Source organism: Prionailurus bengalensis, chromosome A1 (genome assembly GCF_016509475.1).
Source record: "Prionailurus bengalensis isolate Pbe53 chromosome A1, Fcat_Pben_1.1_paternal_pri, whole genome shotgun sequence".
Classification (NCBI taxonomy): Eukaryota; Metazoa; Chordata; class Mammalia; order Carnivora; family Felidae; genus Prionailurus; species Prionailurus bengalensis.
Window position 1 is genome coordinate 63,225,252 of NC_057343.1, and position 16,479 is coordinate 63,241,730.

A 16,479-nucleotide genomic window follows, 5' to 3' on the forward strand; every position below is an offset into this window, starting at 1 on the left:
CATATGAAATGAAAGGCTCTTGATACATCTAGTTTCCTTGCTCAAAATAAAAATAAGCCTTTCACATAAGATTAAAGACCTGTAACAAAGTTTCCTGAAAGCCCAACATAATGACAGCATTATCCACATAGAAACATCTAGTCTGATTTTTAGGGAAAAAAGAATATATGGTTATTAGTAATACTGAATTGCCAAAATCAAGGGTCCTTACCTAGTTTGGACTTAAAACCATGCTGGCTTAAAACGATGCTCAGAATTGCAAATTAAAATTTTAAAAAATTAAAATAAAAATACCTAAAGCCATTTCAATAAGTATATAACTGGTTCATGCTCACAAAGAGGGTTTCTGTGCTAGTTTTAGAATTAGTTGTGTACTTTTTGGTATACTCCGGAAGTACCGGTCACAATATAACTATCGACTCTACTGGTCTTTTTTTTTTTTTTTTTTTTTTTTTTTTTTTTTTTTTTTTTTTTTGACACTTATTCAACATGATCAGACCACTACATTTAGCAATCAACAGCTTAGGTACAAAAAAACTACATTAAAACCTTTTCTTGGAATACTTTATACTTTCCACAGAACAGAAACTAAGATAACCTATAAAACCATCACAAATACAGTTCTCCAGGTTTTTCCCAGGCACCTAGGTATTGCCTAAAACATGGCATCTTCGTAGCAGCTGGGCCCTGCCATCACTGTGCTCAGCTGAGTTCACAAATCTGTTGTAATCTGTATCTTCCCTGTCACTTCTCTGGCTCTCCTCTCCTGCTAAGCTTTGTTTCCTGGCAGTAATTAAAACCTTCTGCCACTGCCGTAGCTACAGCTGTTGTTGCTGGAACCGCCATAGCCACCTTGGTTTTGTGGTTTGGCAAAGTACTAGCTTCTATCACTATAGGGACTAGAGCTTCTGCCTCTAAATTTCCACCTTTCATGGGTCCAAGATTTCACGATTGATTGTTGTCATTGCCGAAATCATCATAGCTTCGGCCACCTCCCAAATTGCTTCCATTGTTACCAAATCTGCTACAGCCAGCCGCACTCCCACTATATCCACCACCATCTCAACTGCCGCCAAAGCCACCCCACCTACCTCAGTTTCCTTCCTGATGAAAGTTGTCATTCCCATCAAAACCACAACCACTTCCATGACGGCCACCGAAGTTTCCAGAACGACTTCTGAGAAGGAAGAAGTGCTTGTCATCTCTTGCTTAACTAGGACTCTCCTTCACAGATGTGGCCATTCAGTGTGGCATTTTTGAATGACGATCTTGCCTGCGGAGTCACTGTCCTCAAGTTATAAAACCAAAGCCTGTCGTCTTGCCACTTGTCCTCTCAATCACTTCAATTTTCCCATACTGCTCAAAATTATCTCTTAGATGATGGTCTTCAGGGTCATCTTTAGGGCCACCAACAACCTTTTTCACGGTTAAGTGGGCACCAGGTCTTTGAGAATCTTTTGAGACTGCCCTCTTTGGTTCTACAACCCTTCCATCTACCTTGTGTGGTCTTGTATTCGTGGCTGCACCTACCTCCTCCACAGTGAGTTTGGGTGACAAACCCAAAGCCTTTGGGGGCACTTGCTGTTTGGATCTCTCATAACCACACAGTCCATGAGCGTTCCCTATTGCTCAAAATGGCTCCTCAGACTCATTAGTTGTTTCAAAGCTCAAACCTTTGATGAAGAGCTTCTTCAGCTGTTCAAGCTCTTTGGGAGACCCTGACTTAGACAATGATGGGGAGTGGGTGGGGAGACCATGCTTCCTCAGGCAGCCAGTGGCGTCTGTGGGCAGAAAAGCTACCTGATCCTTTGGATACAATCAATATGCCACTACCTAAACAAAGCTATGTGATTCGTTTTTGTCGTCTTGGTTGTGACATGTTTTAGCACACAGGAAGGCACTGTGATTTTTTTTTCTATTAAAATGAGCTATAATGGAGAGATAACATTGCATTAATTTCAGGTGTACAACATAATGACTTGATATTTGTAAATACTGCTAAAAGATCGCCACAAAGTCTACTTAACCTCTATCCCTGCTTGTTGTTTATTTTCTTGGGATCAGAATTTTCACATCTACCTTTAGTAACTTTTGATTATACAATACAGTACTAACTATAGTCACTATGTTCTTTATTACATCCCTTGGACTAGTTTTATAACAAAGACTGTACTTTATTTTTCTACCTTCACCCCAACCTCCAGCAACCACTAAAGTGTTCTATGTTTATGAGCTCTTTTTTATTCTGCATGTGAGATCCTACAGTAATTCTTTCTCTGACTTCTTTCACTTAGTGTTATTTCCTCAAGGTCTACCCATATTAGAAATGGCAGGATTTCCTTTTATGGCTTAATATTCTGTATGGATCACATTTTCTTTATCCATTAGTGGGCACTTAGATTGCTTCCATCTCCTGGTTGTTATAACCAAGGACATACAGGTCTATTTTCCATTTAGTGTTCATTTCCTTCAGAAAAATAACCAGAAGTAGATTACTGGATCCTATAATAGTACTAATTTTTAAGGAACTTTCATAAAGTTTCCGATAGTGGCTGTGCCCACTTATGTTCCCATCAGCATTGTAGAAGTGTTCCCATTCTTCCACATCCTCACCAACACTTGTTTTCTGATAATAGCCGTTCTAACAGGTGTACAGTGATCTCATTGCAGTTATGATTTGCATTTCCCTGGTTAGTGATGTTGAGCCTCATTTCACATACCTGTTTGCCATCCGTATGTCTTTGGAAAAATGTCTATTCAGATTTTCTCATTTTTTAACTGTATTTTTGAGTTGGAGTTCTTTATATATTTGGGGTATTAGATACAAGATTTGCAGACACTTTCTCCCATTTGGGGGTTGCCTTTTAATTTTCTTGGCTTTCATTGTGTGAAACTTTAGTTTGGGGTCCTACTTTTAGTTTCATTTGCTGGTAGCATAAATCCAAAAACCTTAATCTTTAGTTTTATACCATTGTGCTTAGTAAAAGATGCCTGATGTATTTCAACCTTAAACTTCTTAAGGCTTGTTTTATGGCCTAACATTTCTGTCCTGGAGAATGGCCAATGTGCACTTAAGAAGAATGTGTTTTTGGCTGGAATGTTCTGTGTATGTCTGTTAAGGTTATGTGCTACAATGTGTCAGTTAAGGCCAATATTTCCTAATTTTTAAATTTTTCTGTCTGGATGCTATATCCATTGACTTGAGGTACTTAAGTTTTCTACTATTCTCTATTTCTCCTGTTGGTGCATTAATATTTGCTGTATAGATCTAAGGGCTTTTGTTGGGTACTTCACAAATGTTACCCTCTGGATTGACTCCTTTATTATAGAATGACCTTGCTGCCTCTTACAGTCTTTGTTTCAAAGTCTGTTTTTTCTGGTATAAGTATAGCTACCCACTGTTCTTGTTTCTCTTTGCATGGGATAACTTTCCATCCATTGATTTTTTTTTTTTCTTCTATTTCTCACCTGAAGCAAGTCTTCTGCAGACCGCACATAGAGAGGATAATACATTCAGCCACTATCTTTGAAGAACTTAATCCATTTACATTTAAAGCAGTAAGCACATAATTATTGCTCTTACACTCTGGCTATTTGTAATTTCTTTATTCCTTTCATGTTCTCTTATTCTGCCTTTTAGAGTGATTTTTCTGTAGCAGTCTGCTTAAATTCCTTTATCATTCATGTATCCACTATAGGGTTTGCTTTGTGGTTACCATGAGGCTTCTGTAAAACAACTTCTATGTAACAGTGTATTACAGTTGATTACAGTATTAAGTTGATTACAACTTAACTTTGAGTGCATTATAAAGATCTGTATTTTTATTGACTTCTCCCACCACGTTTATTTTTGTCACAATTACATCTTTTTATCTTGTGTAACCACTAACCAGTTATTACAGCTATAGTTATTTTTGCTAAAATCTTCAAATGTCATGCTAGCTTTATAATTAACCCATTGAATTGACAACATTTTAAATTTAACTATATCTTTACCACTAAGGATTACAATTTTTGTTCTAATTAGTGCTCTTTTCAGCGAAACAAAGTCCCTCCACCATTTCTCACAAGACTGGTCTAGTGGTGAACTTATTTAACTTGTCTGCAAAACTATCTCAATTCTGAAGGGCAAGTTTGTTGGGAAGTTTTGTTTGGCAGGTTTTTTTGGTTTTTTTATTCCCCAGCATTTTGAATACTTGTGCCACTCTCTTCTGGGCCTGCACAATTTCCCTGAAAAATCTAATAGACTTATGGGGGTCCTCTTGTATGTAACAAGTTTTTCTTTTGCTGCTTTTGATCCCTTGTCTCTTAAACCTACAAGGCGGGGGGGGGGGGGGGGGAGAGGAGCACCTGGGTGGCTCAGTCAGTTAGGCTTCTGACTTCAGGTTATGATCTCCTGGTTTTGTGAGTTTGAGCCTCATGTTGGGGTCTGTGCTAACAGCTCAGAGCCTGGAGCCTGCTTCAGATTCTGTGTCTCCCTCTTCCTCTCTCTCTCTGCCCCTCCCCCCCCCCCCCCCCCCCCCCCCCCCCCCCCCCCCCCTCTAAACTTAAAAAATAATTCCTTGTCTTTACCTTTTGGCACTTTAATGATGTGTCTCTGTGAGGGTCTCTTTGGGTTCACCTTATTGGGAGCTTTCTGGCCTTCTTGGATCTGGATGTCTTTCTCCAGATAAGGGAAGATTTCAGAAATTATTTCTTGACATTTTCTGCCCTGTCTTCTCTCTCTCTGGGATCTTGATAATATGAATGTTAATCTGCTTGATGTTTTCCTGTAAATCCCTATATTTTTATCTTATTTTATTTTTTATTATATTTCAAATTTATTCTCCAATCCCTGACCCCGACCCCCCACCAAAATGTCTCTTCCTCTTCTCCCTTATCCTTTTTCTCTTCTATTTTTTAGCTGTTATGTTATTTGTTCATTAGTTATAATCTATATTAATCTTCAATAAAATGTTTTATTTATTTTACGTTGTGCAATTCCTGAGCACTGGGTACACTCACAGCGCTGTGAACCTCGCCACAGAATTTTGCTGCAGAATATCTCGATCCCCAAGGGTCACTGTGTAGTAAATCCCTATTAAGCTACCTTCTCTTTACTCTGATTGGGCAAGTTCCATTGCCCTGTGTTGGAGTTCAATGATGCTTTTTCCCCCTTGCTGCATCTAGTCTGTTTTTTTGATCTATTGAATGTATTCAATTCAGTGAATTTATTCAGTTTGGGACTTCTATTTGATATTTCTATATTCTGGTTAATTCTTCTTTACCTGAGCTTTAGGGAGCACCTGAGTGCTATTTTTAACTCCAGTAGATTCCTTATCTCTCTTGCATTAAAGTCTTTTTCTTGGGTTTTATCTTGTTCTTAAAGTTGGAACCTATTCCTCTTCATTTTGCTTGATGGTGTTGGTTTCTATGCATCAGGTAAAACAACCAAATCTCCTGGTCTTGAAGGAGTGGCCATGTGTAGGAGATGGACTTGTCAACTCTGCCTTAGCTCTTGACTCTCAAACATTTTTCATTGCCTAAGAAGTCTACCTGATTCTTAGTGTCTCCCAGTAGTTGATGATGTGCCAATACCTGTCAGTGTCCCAAAGGGGAGGACCTCTGAGTTCTAGACACTCAGGCAGTAGCTCTTAAAGTATGCTAATCTACATCTTTCAGAGGAAGACCGGTTGATGGTGTGTGTTTGCTGCCTCTGCTTGAAGTTCTGGAGTAGTACCCAGTTAACTGTTTTCCACTGTCCCATTGAACCTGTGAATACAAGCCCTGTGCCTCCATAGACACCAGAGCCAGACTGTTAGGGGATGTGTCCTTTGGGCAGTAGCCACAAAAGCCAGGGCACCTGATGTGTATGCATGCTCCTTTCTCAAACACCCTGCCACCTGCGGTAGGGCAGAGGGAGACTGCCAGGGTGGTGTTACCTATTCATGTCTCTGATCCCTGAAGAGTTGAGTCATTTTTGAGATGTGTTTAATAAGCCTGATCCTCCAGAGGACAGCTATGAAAGTAAGCTGATCAACCTTTTTAATAGCATGCCTGGGGGCACATTTCAATCTGCTGTGACTGTGCTGGGCCCTGAGGGTGGGCTTCCTCCGTTTGATGCAGTGCTGTGGGGTCCACAGATGTAAGCCCTACTTGGCCATCAGAGCTAGGTGATCAAGTTGTGACCATGTGGCAAACAGTGGAGTATCACATGTCTACTAGGTCATCTTCAGAAGATAATGGTGACCTGGAGCAAGGCAGAGGAAGAGTAATCACAGTGCCTGCCCTCTAAGGTCTCTGGGGAGGATTAGTCCCCTGTGTTAAATTAGATGCCTGCCCCTGAGGCCAAGCCTTGAAGATGGGCAATTAAGTGTCACAAAAAGGGGAGGCACTTTCAGTGGTTGCCTCTACGCTGGGCCCTTGGGTGGGTGAGTTCACATGAGCCTTGTTACAACATTTTCTCCGTTTGTTTTAACCTTGTGGGTCTCATGGGTGCAAGCCTTGTTTGCTTTCAAAACTAGCTGTTTTGGGGTCTCATTTCCCCAGTTCAAGTCTTAGAAGTTAGAGTGACAGATGTGAGGTTCAAATTTTATCTTCCCAGGGAGAAGCCTGAAGTTAAGTCCCCTACCAATTGTGGCCTGCCGTGTAGGGGGCTCAGGGGGCGAGGTTGATCCTGAGATTGTGTCTTAGCCTCTCCTACCCACTTGGATGTGTTTCCCTCATTTGCCTAGTAGAAGAGTGGCTCAGCTAGTTACTGGATTTCTTTCAGAAGAAATTTGTTTCCTATATTGTTGTACATTTGGTCTCCCTGATACAGGAAACAAAGGCAGAAGGAAATGGCAGATAAAATTAAGTTCCCTTATAACTGGCAGTCCATTGACAAACATGAGGCTGGCAGAGTAAAAACGTTTCTCCAGGAACTCTGTCTTAATGCTAATGCTTTGCTAGAGGAAAAACCACCTTAGCTTGACAATAGCTAGGCCTCCAGTATCCTGTGAGTCTTCTTTAGCATACGAAAATCTCTTTGGAAACTTCCCCTGGATTTTCCCTCCCTCAAGTCCCAACTATATAGGCAGTCTCTCCACAGGGTCCTGCAGAGAGTTCTTTCTGCCCCCCCCCCCTTCTTGTCCCCATACTTTAATCACTTTTTCCACCAAAGACCTCTTCAAGGATTCTTTCATGGCCATCAGCTCCAGACACCACGAACCCCAATATCACCCCAAAGCTGCCTCATGTCCATGAGAGCAAGTGATTTCAGGATTCTCTCCTGTCACCACTTTGAACCAGAAGCACTAGTAAAAGTCTGAATTATTATGATGGCACTATAGTCATCACTGCCCATTTAACACCAACAAAGACATCCCAATTTCTACTACATCAGTGAGCCACCTAGTGGCATTACCCTATGCTAAAGCCACATAGTGGGGGGGGAAAAAGAATACCGTGCCTGAATTTCCCAGAAACCATAAGCCTGAGGAAAAGTTTTCTGTGCTTTTGTGAATTGCAGAAAGCAAGGCACATAAGAGTGAGCCAGATACGAAGAGGAACAGATTTAATAGCTTGTTACTTAACCGGCCACACTTTACTATCAAGACTGTATGCTATTGCCAGACTGTCTTTTGAAAGACAACAGCTTTCCAGGATAGCTTATCTGGTCGAGGAAGGAGGAAAAATTAGAATTCCCTTGCACTTTCCAGTTGTATATGTAAGCAAGTGTTGCATATTAAAACTTTAATAACTGGGGTAGGAAGCAAGTCTGCATGGTTGGTCTGTGAGGCAAAGCATTGTTAGGTCTACTTGCAGATAACTGGCTGGTATCCCTGCAGGGTTCAGTGCTTGCAGAAGCTACTGGAATTCAATACTGTGTCCTCTATCCTGCAGCCTCCCATCCCATTTCTAATGCACTCTTGCGTGTATTTTTCTGGTTTGTTCCATTAATCCTTAAACTTGATCAGAAAAGACTGATCCCAGAACAATATATCCTCCTAAAAACACTTAGCTCCATATATCCCCATCATATTTATAACCCTACCTTTGATATCCATATCCCCTGTTGGCTCCTGCCCTGAGAGCTTACCGTCCCTGTCTACCTTATTACTCTTCATGCTAGCACAGTACTGAGTACAGAAAAGTCTGACACACATGCAAATCTACAAACCTGCACAGGAAAACTACATGCACAAACACACAGGATTGCTTACACAATCCAGTAAACGTATATGGTTCTTCCAGAGTGTGGTTTGACAGATGAAATAGTCCACTGGAAGACAAATGAGGATAAACCTTAATTGGGTATCAGTTAATGAGATGTTTTATTAAACTAACATAAAATCAGCTTTGTAGAGTGTGTCTTGTCATAATTCTTAAATATCTTATTGTCTGAAAGTTGTTCCTGTATATTCAGGATCCTTCTAATTGCGAGTATAGCACTGAGTTCTCTCAGCCACCTGTGAATCCCCCTATGTTGATATGTATTAAAGTAGATCTGTTTTAATAAACTTCTGACCTACTTTAAATCTAAAACATCTTAAATGAGCAACACTTAATTTTCTACATTAACTAAAACTTCTGTTGGCATCCAAGATCCAACTTTTTCATTTGGCACTGAAAAGTATGATTTTCTTAGCATCTGAAAGGAACTCTTTATTGCATGCTAAAGAAAGTATAAAAAATGTATGAAAGTGTAGTTTTCACATATTAAAATGAGAATACTTTGAAGTAAACACAATTATCTCAATATTGTTGCTAAATATCTTAATGGTATTCCATTGGTATGAATTCTAAGTATTGTAATCAGAAGATTAATTATGTAAAGAATCTGGATTTAACATTACACTTTAAAAAAATGAGTGTAGGTAATTCCAAGAAAACAACTTCCCCCTCAGTCTACATATAATGATAAAAAGAACAAATCCATTGCACAAAACTTTAATTTGGCCTTATTCTCTGTTCATTCAATATAGCATGCTGTGATTTCTTGGGAAAAATACATCTTAAAATAGTGACTTCTGAATTTTGAATACATAATGTGTGTCTTAGATAAGTGATTTTTTTTTTTAGGAATTGTAATTTTAAGTGCTCCCTGAAAAAGTATTTAAACATGAAATTTTTAACTCCATCTTTGTGATAACACCAATTGCTTTTAAATGCAACTATTAAACATTCTATAAAATTGCCCTTTTCCACCCCATCTCTATGTCCTGATATTTGACTACATTAACAATTTGCTTTTTTTTCTTTTATTTTTAAGTTTTTAAATGTTCATTTTTTGAGAGAGCATGAATGGTGAAGTGGGGGGGGGGGGGGCGGGAGAGAATCCGAAGCATGCTCCAGGCTCTGAGCTGTCAGCACAGAGACCAATGCAGGGCTTGAACTCATGGGCCATGAGTCATGGACCACCCCCCCCCCCCCCAACCATCATTCTGTATAGTTGAGTCTGTTTCTTGTCCTCCCACCCCTGCCATTGCTCCTTTTGTTTCTTAAATTCCACATAGGAGTGAAATCCTATGGTATTTGTCTTTCTCTGACTGATTTTGCTTAGCATTATAAGCTCCAGCTTTATGTTGTTGAAAATGGCAAGATTTCATTCTTTTTCATCATTAAATAATTGTGTGTGTGTGTGTGTGTGTGTGTGTGTGTGTGTGTGTGTGTGTGTGTGTGTGTGTGTACACACACCGCATCTTCTTTATCAATTATTCAAGGACACTTGGGCTGCTTCCATACCTTAAGCATTGTAAATCAAGTGCCTTTAAGCATAGGGGTGCATGTATCCCTTTGAATTAGTGTTTTTGTATTCTGGGAGTAAATACCCAGTAGTGTGATTGCAGATCATAGGGTAGTTCTAATTAAAATTTTTGAGAAACTTCCATACTGTTTTCCACAGTGGCTGCACCAGTTTGCATTCCCATCGTCAGTGTACAAGGATTCCTTTTTCTCCACATCCTTGCCACCTCCTGGTTCTTGTTAATTTTAGCCATTCTAACAGGTGTGAGATTGGGGTTTTCATTTGCATTTCCCCTGATAAGTGAGGAGCATCTTTTCACATCTGTTTGTCATCTATAGGTCCTCTTTGGAGAAATTTTCTGTCCATGCCTTCTGCCCATTTTTAAATTTTGGGGGGGTGTTGAGTTTTATGTTCTTCCTTGCTGATTTTTCTTGACACAAGTATTTTGAATCCTTTCTAGTCCCCACTTGGACTGTCTACAGTGCAATCTTGACCATGTCACTTCAAGTATTTAATCTAGTGATTCCTGTATGGTTATAGTAGAAAGTTTAAACTTTTTAATGTGGCCTGAGAAGTGTTTCATATGCTTTTCACTCTGAACGTAGCTTGTCAGGAACTTTCTACAACCTTGGTGAAAATGAGATAGCCCAGCAGTGGTGAATCTTCAGGCTTCCAGGGTTATGGCCAAAATGGCCAAATCACATTTTTTTTTTTTTTGGACCACCTAAAGGAAGAACATATGGTTTCTTGCAGGTCTCTCCTTATGGAGTGGGGGAGGGAGAGCATGGTGTGTTTTTTTTTTTCTTTTTTTTTTTTCTTTTTTTTTTTTTTTAATGGAAGCCACATTCCTTATGTTCCCAGTAGAATGGCTCTTAAGTTTCATTGATCAGGACAGGGAAGTATACTCACTCCAAAAACCAGTTACTGGAAGTGATTAGTTTAAACACTAAACTCTGATCAGTTTTGACTCACTGATTCATTTACTGGAGCTCTAGAGAAGCCTTCCTCTCCTGAATATATTGCCACCGCCACAAAATTGGGGTTGAATCTATTTGTCAATAATGAGGAATGGATGCTGGTATGCAAATAGTGGTGTTTCCCAAATCCTCTTAAACTTCGTGAAGGTTTGCCAACTGGCTCATCTGTCCTCAGTTCTCTCCCCTTTGTTGTGTTTCTCCTCTTCCATTCCTTCAAATCTACAATGTCCAGTGTTCTCATTTTAAGCATTCTCAAATGTAAAGCAAATATGGAGGTCTTCAATTGCATATCACTACTCAATTTTGAATAAGCACATCTTGGGTATTAACTCTAATGAACAAGAGAAAAAGATCATTATAAACTTGTCTGTCCCATCACATTAAAACTCTGAACATATAGGTTACTGTCAAAACTATACCTGCCGTATCTATATACGTATATACTTTTCTACATCCCACTTCTATTGCTGCATTGACAGCTGCCAGATTGTCTCTAAATAGTCTTCTCTGACTTTACTGGCGTTTGGTCTCCCTACTCCATGCTTTCAAAACACACTGGACATATTTTTATCATTGTCAAAATGACCTTCATAAAATCAAATGACATGTACTGTCCTAGGATACAGTTCTGTTAATTTTGAAAATGTAATATAAAAGTTTTGACATTTATATAAACTGCATTAGCTCCAGCTCTCTTGACTGCACAACTTAACCAAAAACATCTGTTACTTTTTGTTAGAATTTTGTTCATCTGTGTTGCCTAAACAAACTGTATACCAGTATTTGCCAATGCTAAAAATAGTGATTTGAAAAGGATTGTTGACTAATTCATGTCTCTCCCATTAAGAACATTAAACTCATTTTTATACTAGCTGTACCAGGTTATTGCAATCCTAACAGTAGAGGTAAGCTGTTGTAAGTGTTGACTTGTTAATGGCAATTACTAGAATTCCTTACCCTATATGCCATAATTTCTCCTATTACTTTTTTTCAGGTGTTTTAGATCTTTTTTTGAAATGTAACAAGATAATTATACTAAATATAAAACTGATTAAGAATAAAAGTACACACTACATAGTACAAAATAACACGAATATGTCAAGACATATTGTCACCACTCTGTACATACTAGCTTATTTGATTTTCATACAACACTCTCAAACTAGGTATTATCCACATTTTAAAGAGAACTGAGGCAACTTATCTGAAGTCCTACAAATCAGTTTAATCAGGATTCAAACCAGAGCATAATAAATGCCTCAAGAACTAAGTTATATATTTTCCCCCTGCCCCCCCAAAAAAACCCCATGAAAAAAATGTCAGTGTCCCCCAAATAAAGAATGGGAAGCTTGGAAGACAACACCTTTCTCTCTTGAACTTTGGTACTTAATAAAGGCAATTTATTTGATCCTTCCAAATTCATATACCTTCAGTGACTCCATATTACTTTGAAGTTAAAATGTAAATTCTTAAAAGGCATTCAAGATGACCTATAATATGACCCCATCCAACTTTCTCACAATTATCTCCAGTTGTCTTTTTTAGGGTAATGTAAAGTAAAATGAAGCATATACTTTAGCTTTTGATCTGAAGTGAATTATAAACTGTTCCTTAGTTCTGTTATACTGATTATCTCCAGCTTTATCCCCACCATGTTCTCATCTGTGAAGGAAAATGATCCCTACTACATCTTGGGTAACTGGGAAGGTTATATACAAGAACTTCCTTCTTTTCCTGATCCCTTCCAAGCAATTGATGCCAAGCAGTATTCTTGAGGCAGAGTGCACTTTCATCATTTAGGCCCCATTTCTAAGATCACTAATCTATCTCCCATAGTGTCCCCTAAAGCACTCTGGCAACCTCTTAATGTCATAGATCTCTTAATAAGCACTGCTGTCTTTTATCTGAACTACTTAAGGACAACGACTTGTCCTAGGTCTCTGTAAATCTTTAATTTGTCTTACTGCCAAACTTTTCACTTTTTTTTCGTTAATATATACTGTAATCCTAGAGGTCTGCATATTGAATGATTGAACTGTTAAGCATGCTGACAATGATAAATTGACAGTGTTTTGCTTCTTGTACATCTTTTGTTATATTCTTGCCTTTAAAATACATCAAATTTGGGGCATATGAGTGGCTAGTTTGGTTAAGTGTCTGACTCTTGATTTTGGCTCAGGTCATGATCTCCTGGCTCATGGGGTTAGGTCCTGCATCAAGATCTACACTGACAACATGGAGTCTGCTTGAGATTCTCTCCCTTCCTCCACCACCCCCCAACTCATGCTCAGTCCCACCCCCCCCCCCAAAAAAAAAACCTTAAAAACAAAATTTGCACTCTTGTTTACCAGGTAATTGTAGGTGGGAGTGGGGGGCCTACTTCATATTTGGGGGAGAAAATTAGCCCAGTACCTCTGAATCACTTGCCTAATGTTTCAGTATAAATTCTTTAATTCTGCATAACAGACCAATACTAAAAAGTACATATCAAATAACCCTTATTTGCAGGCATGGTTCTGAAATATTAGACTGTTAAAAATCATGCAGGTTAGAATAAGACATGGCTTTTCTCTGAAATTTTAGCTAATGTAATCAGTCTTATCACTAAAAGACTGTCTAAGTCTGAAAGGGTAATTGAAAATTGTAGAATCTCAAATCTAAAAGTATCCTAAAAGAACTGGTATTCTAAACAAGTAAGCAGGTTCATTTTTCTTTCAAAAGGTTTATGGCTATAGAAAAATAGGCCTTTGTCATATGCTCTAATGTTCAAGGTGAGCTGACAGGACCTTCGAGGCCATCAGGAGGAACCTGAAGACAGGTGTCAATATACCTGTACTTCATGATTTTTTAGTCCCTTCTTGCCTCTGATGCTTCTTGTATTTCTTAGATTCTTGCCCTAATTAGGTCAGGAACCATCAATCGACTTATGACTATTCATGTATGAATAAAAAGGTGGTCAAGTTTATTCTGGGGGGTCAAGTTTATTCTGACCTCAAGATCTCAAGATACACGCTAATCTGAGATGCCTATAAAGACTTCATCTCTATCTGTAAAGATGCTGTTCTGAATCTCATGTTTTGAAAATTGGTAAATTGGAGCATAGAACTTGGAAAACATCAAGAACCTCCTTCTTACTTTACTAACAGCAACTTGAAACTTATGAAGTATTACTTTGCCATTTATTTAGATCGAAGAAAAACCATTTATTATCTAACCTAGAAGAGTCACCCTGTATCTCTTTTTCTTGCAATCTTTGAAATTCCTGAGAGGTATGGCTGTCCGTGATCTAAAGCACCTTCCTAATGGAAGGAATGTGCATTTTAAACGAACAAGAGAGGAGACAGAATTTGAGAAGGGTGGAGAAGATTGGAGAGTTCCCAGGCAAAAGCCTACAGGCCAAAAAGGATTATTTGCTTAAAGCCTCTCTCTAGACCTCTCCGAGTTCTTCCTCAAATGCTCAGAATCCAGTCCTCATGTGTCATGGTAGTGTTGGTAGGTTCCATGCCCAGAAGTTTTACCTGCAAAGACTGTGAATTCTGGTCATTGAGAAACACTGACTACAGAGGAGCCAGAGCAGGTGAGAGCCCCCAAAGACCTACATCCTGCCCATTTGGCCTCAAGTTTTGAGTTACCTGGTATGTGAGACCTCAGGGGAGTTTGTGCCAATTCTACCCTTTCTTTATGGAATTGATGCTTGGCTCCTTTCTTCTTAACTGTTTGCATCATTTTTTTACTAAGTGAATTTTCTACCTATATATACAGATATGTATATTATACATATGTATAGTCCTAAGATATAAAGGAAAGTTTAATTTCTAAATTTTAAAATGGTATCTGACTTGCAAATGATTATGCACATCAGTTAAAGATACGATGTCAAGGTGACTTGTGATTGCCTGCCATAGTTAAGATTTACACAAGAGGCCAGTGATTTTCTGTAATGTGTCCCCACTGGTCATAGGGGAGGAATGGTGTCCTCTGTCATGTGGTAAGACCCAGAGGAGGCTGAGAATACTTAGTGCATGACCAAAATTAATGCAAGGTTTTCCCAGTCACCTGGTTGGGGGGTGAACTCTAGGGGGAGGTAACTTTATACTTTAGTGAACAATGGCATTTCTGAGGGATAGAGGACTGTGATTACAATAAGTCAAGCAATAAGGTCCATGGCTATTGCTGTGTAGGGGCTTTCAATAAATACAAATCATTTTGAAGACTAAAACTAAAAGAGAGAAGTCCACATAGAGGCTATTTGATACTAGCCCTTTACTGTTGGCTTACAGCCCCTCAGGCTGCTCCCAAGGTTCTGTGATCTCGTTACAGATCCCTTGTGCTACCTCTCTGTGGTTCCTGCAAAGCAGAATCTGTGAAATGCCCAATGAGAAGGACTATTTTACAAGGAAAACTGAGTGTGCTCATTTGAGACTGCATCAATCGTTAGGTTTTATTCTTCTGCACACTGTTGACAGAATTTATAGGAAAAGAGAACTAAAAATACAGGGGAGGGACACTAAAGCTGAGGTTCTCCTCTACCTTACTTTATCAGACTGTAACAGGAGCCATGAATATTTACCCTGACTCGTTTTATATGTGGCTTCATACCTCCCACGTTATACTCAGGCAACAGTGCTCTTGGCTGTTCTTGGAACACACTAAGGCCTGGTCATCCACATGTTCCCCTCTTCCAGGAATGCTCACAGGAGTGACTTCATCTTCCTAAATTCAGTTCATTATTTTGGCATTAGCTTAATTGATGCTTCTCCAGAGAAATCTGTTTGACATCCATCCCCAAACCTATTATAAGCTACCCATCACACTCTTTTATACTTGATATTAAATTTTGTCGCTATGTTTTTGCTTTGACTAGATCATCAGTCTTACTAATGGACTGGAAGATGATCTGATGTTAGCTTCACAGGAAGTTATCAGGGGTCTTTACAAAAATTCATGCCAATTCTAGTTAATCCTGATTCTGTATAATCAGATGTGATTATGTTGAGATGGGTCTGGCTCTCAAGTATTTAAGAGCTTTCCAGATGATTCTGATATGTGGTTAAAGCTGAGACTCGATAGTCTTTGGGACAAGAGCCTTTGAGGTTAAGGACTGTATCTCTTTAGTTTTCTATCCCCTGTACAGTAGAGTGCCTACCACATACCAGAAAATCTCAAACAAGAAAAGCGTTCTGACATTGAGTAGCTCAAGGATGTCCTTCAGAATGGGCATATTGTCCAGTTATGATTGATAGGCTTATGGGTATTTGTCCTAAAGTAAGGGTGGGAAGATCATTTTGATGGAAATCAAGGGATATTCAGAGCAAGATGGTCTGAGGGGGTTCAAGAGATAGGGTTTCCAGATATAGGTACAGATGGCTGAAATCTTCAACCACTCACTAGGTGTGTAACCTCTGGCAAATTTTTACCTTGTCTGTGCCTCTTTCCCCCATGTGAAAAATGGCAATGATCCCTACCTCAGTGTTGTGAAAATCCAATAAATGAGTGGAAGTATACAATAAATGCTAAGCAGTTGCTGATTATTTGGTGTCCTTATCAAGCAGCTGGGTATCTTCCTCTGGGTTTATAAGTAGTGTTTTCAAAGGGCATGACAAAGAAAACCTATCTGCCTCTATTGCTCTGAAAGATGAGTGGTTGTATCAACATTTTGAAAACGCTCTGAACACTGGTAAAGTCTGAGGTCATGGTTGTACATCAGAATACTGGAATGAGGCCCAGACACACAATTCATGAAAGCACTGAGAATTTCCAAGGAAACCCTTAGATTTATTCTTTTCCTTTGCTTTC

At 39.1% G+C, this 16,479-nt stretch overlaps 1 pseudogene; it reads right to left on the reverse strand.

Annotated features, from left to right (window-relative positions):
- Nucleotides 1-698: 698 nt before the first annotated feature.
- The window catches only part of LOC122478791, a 38,839-nt pseudogene continuing 23,058 nt past the window's right edge, over nucleotides 699-16,479 (reverse strand).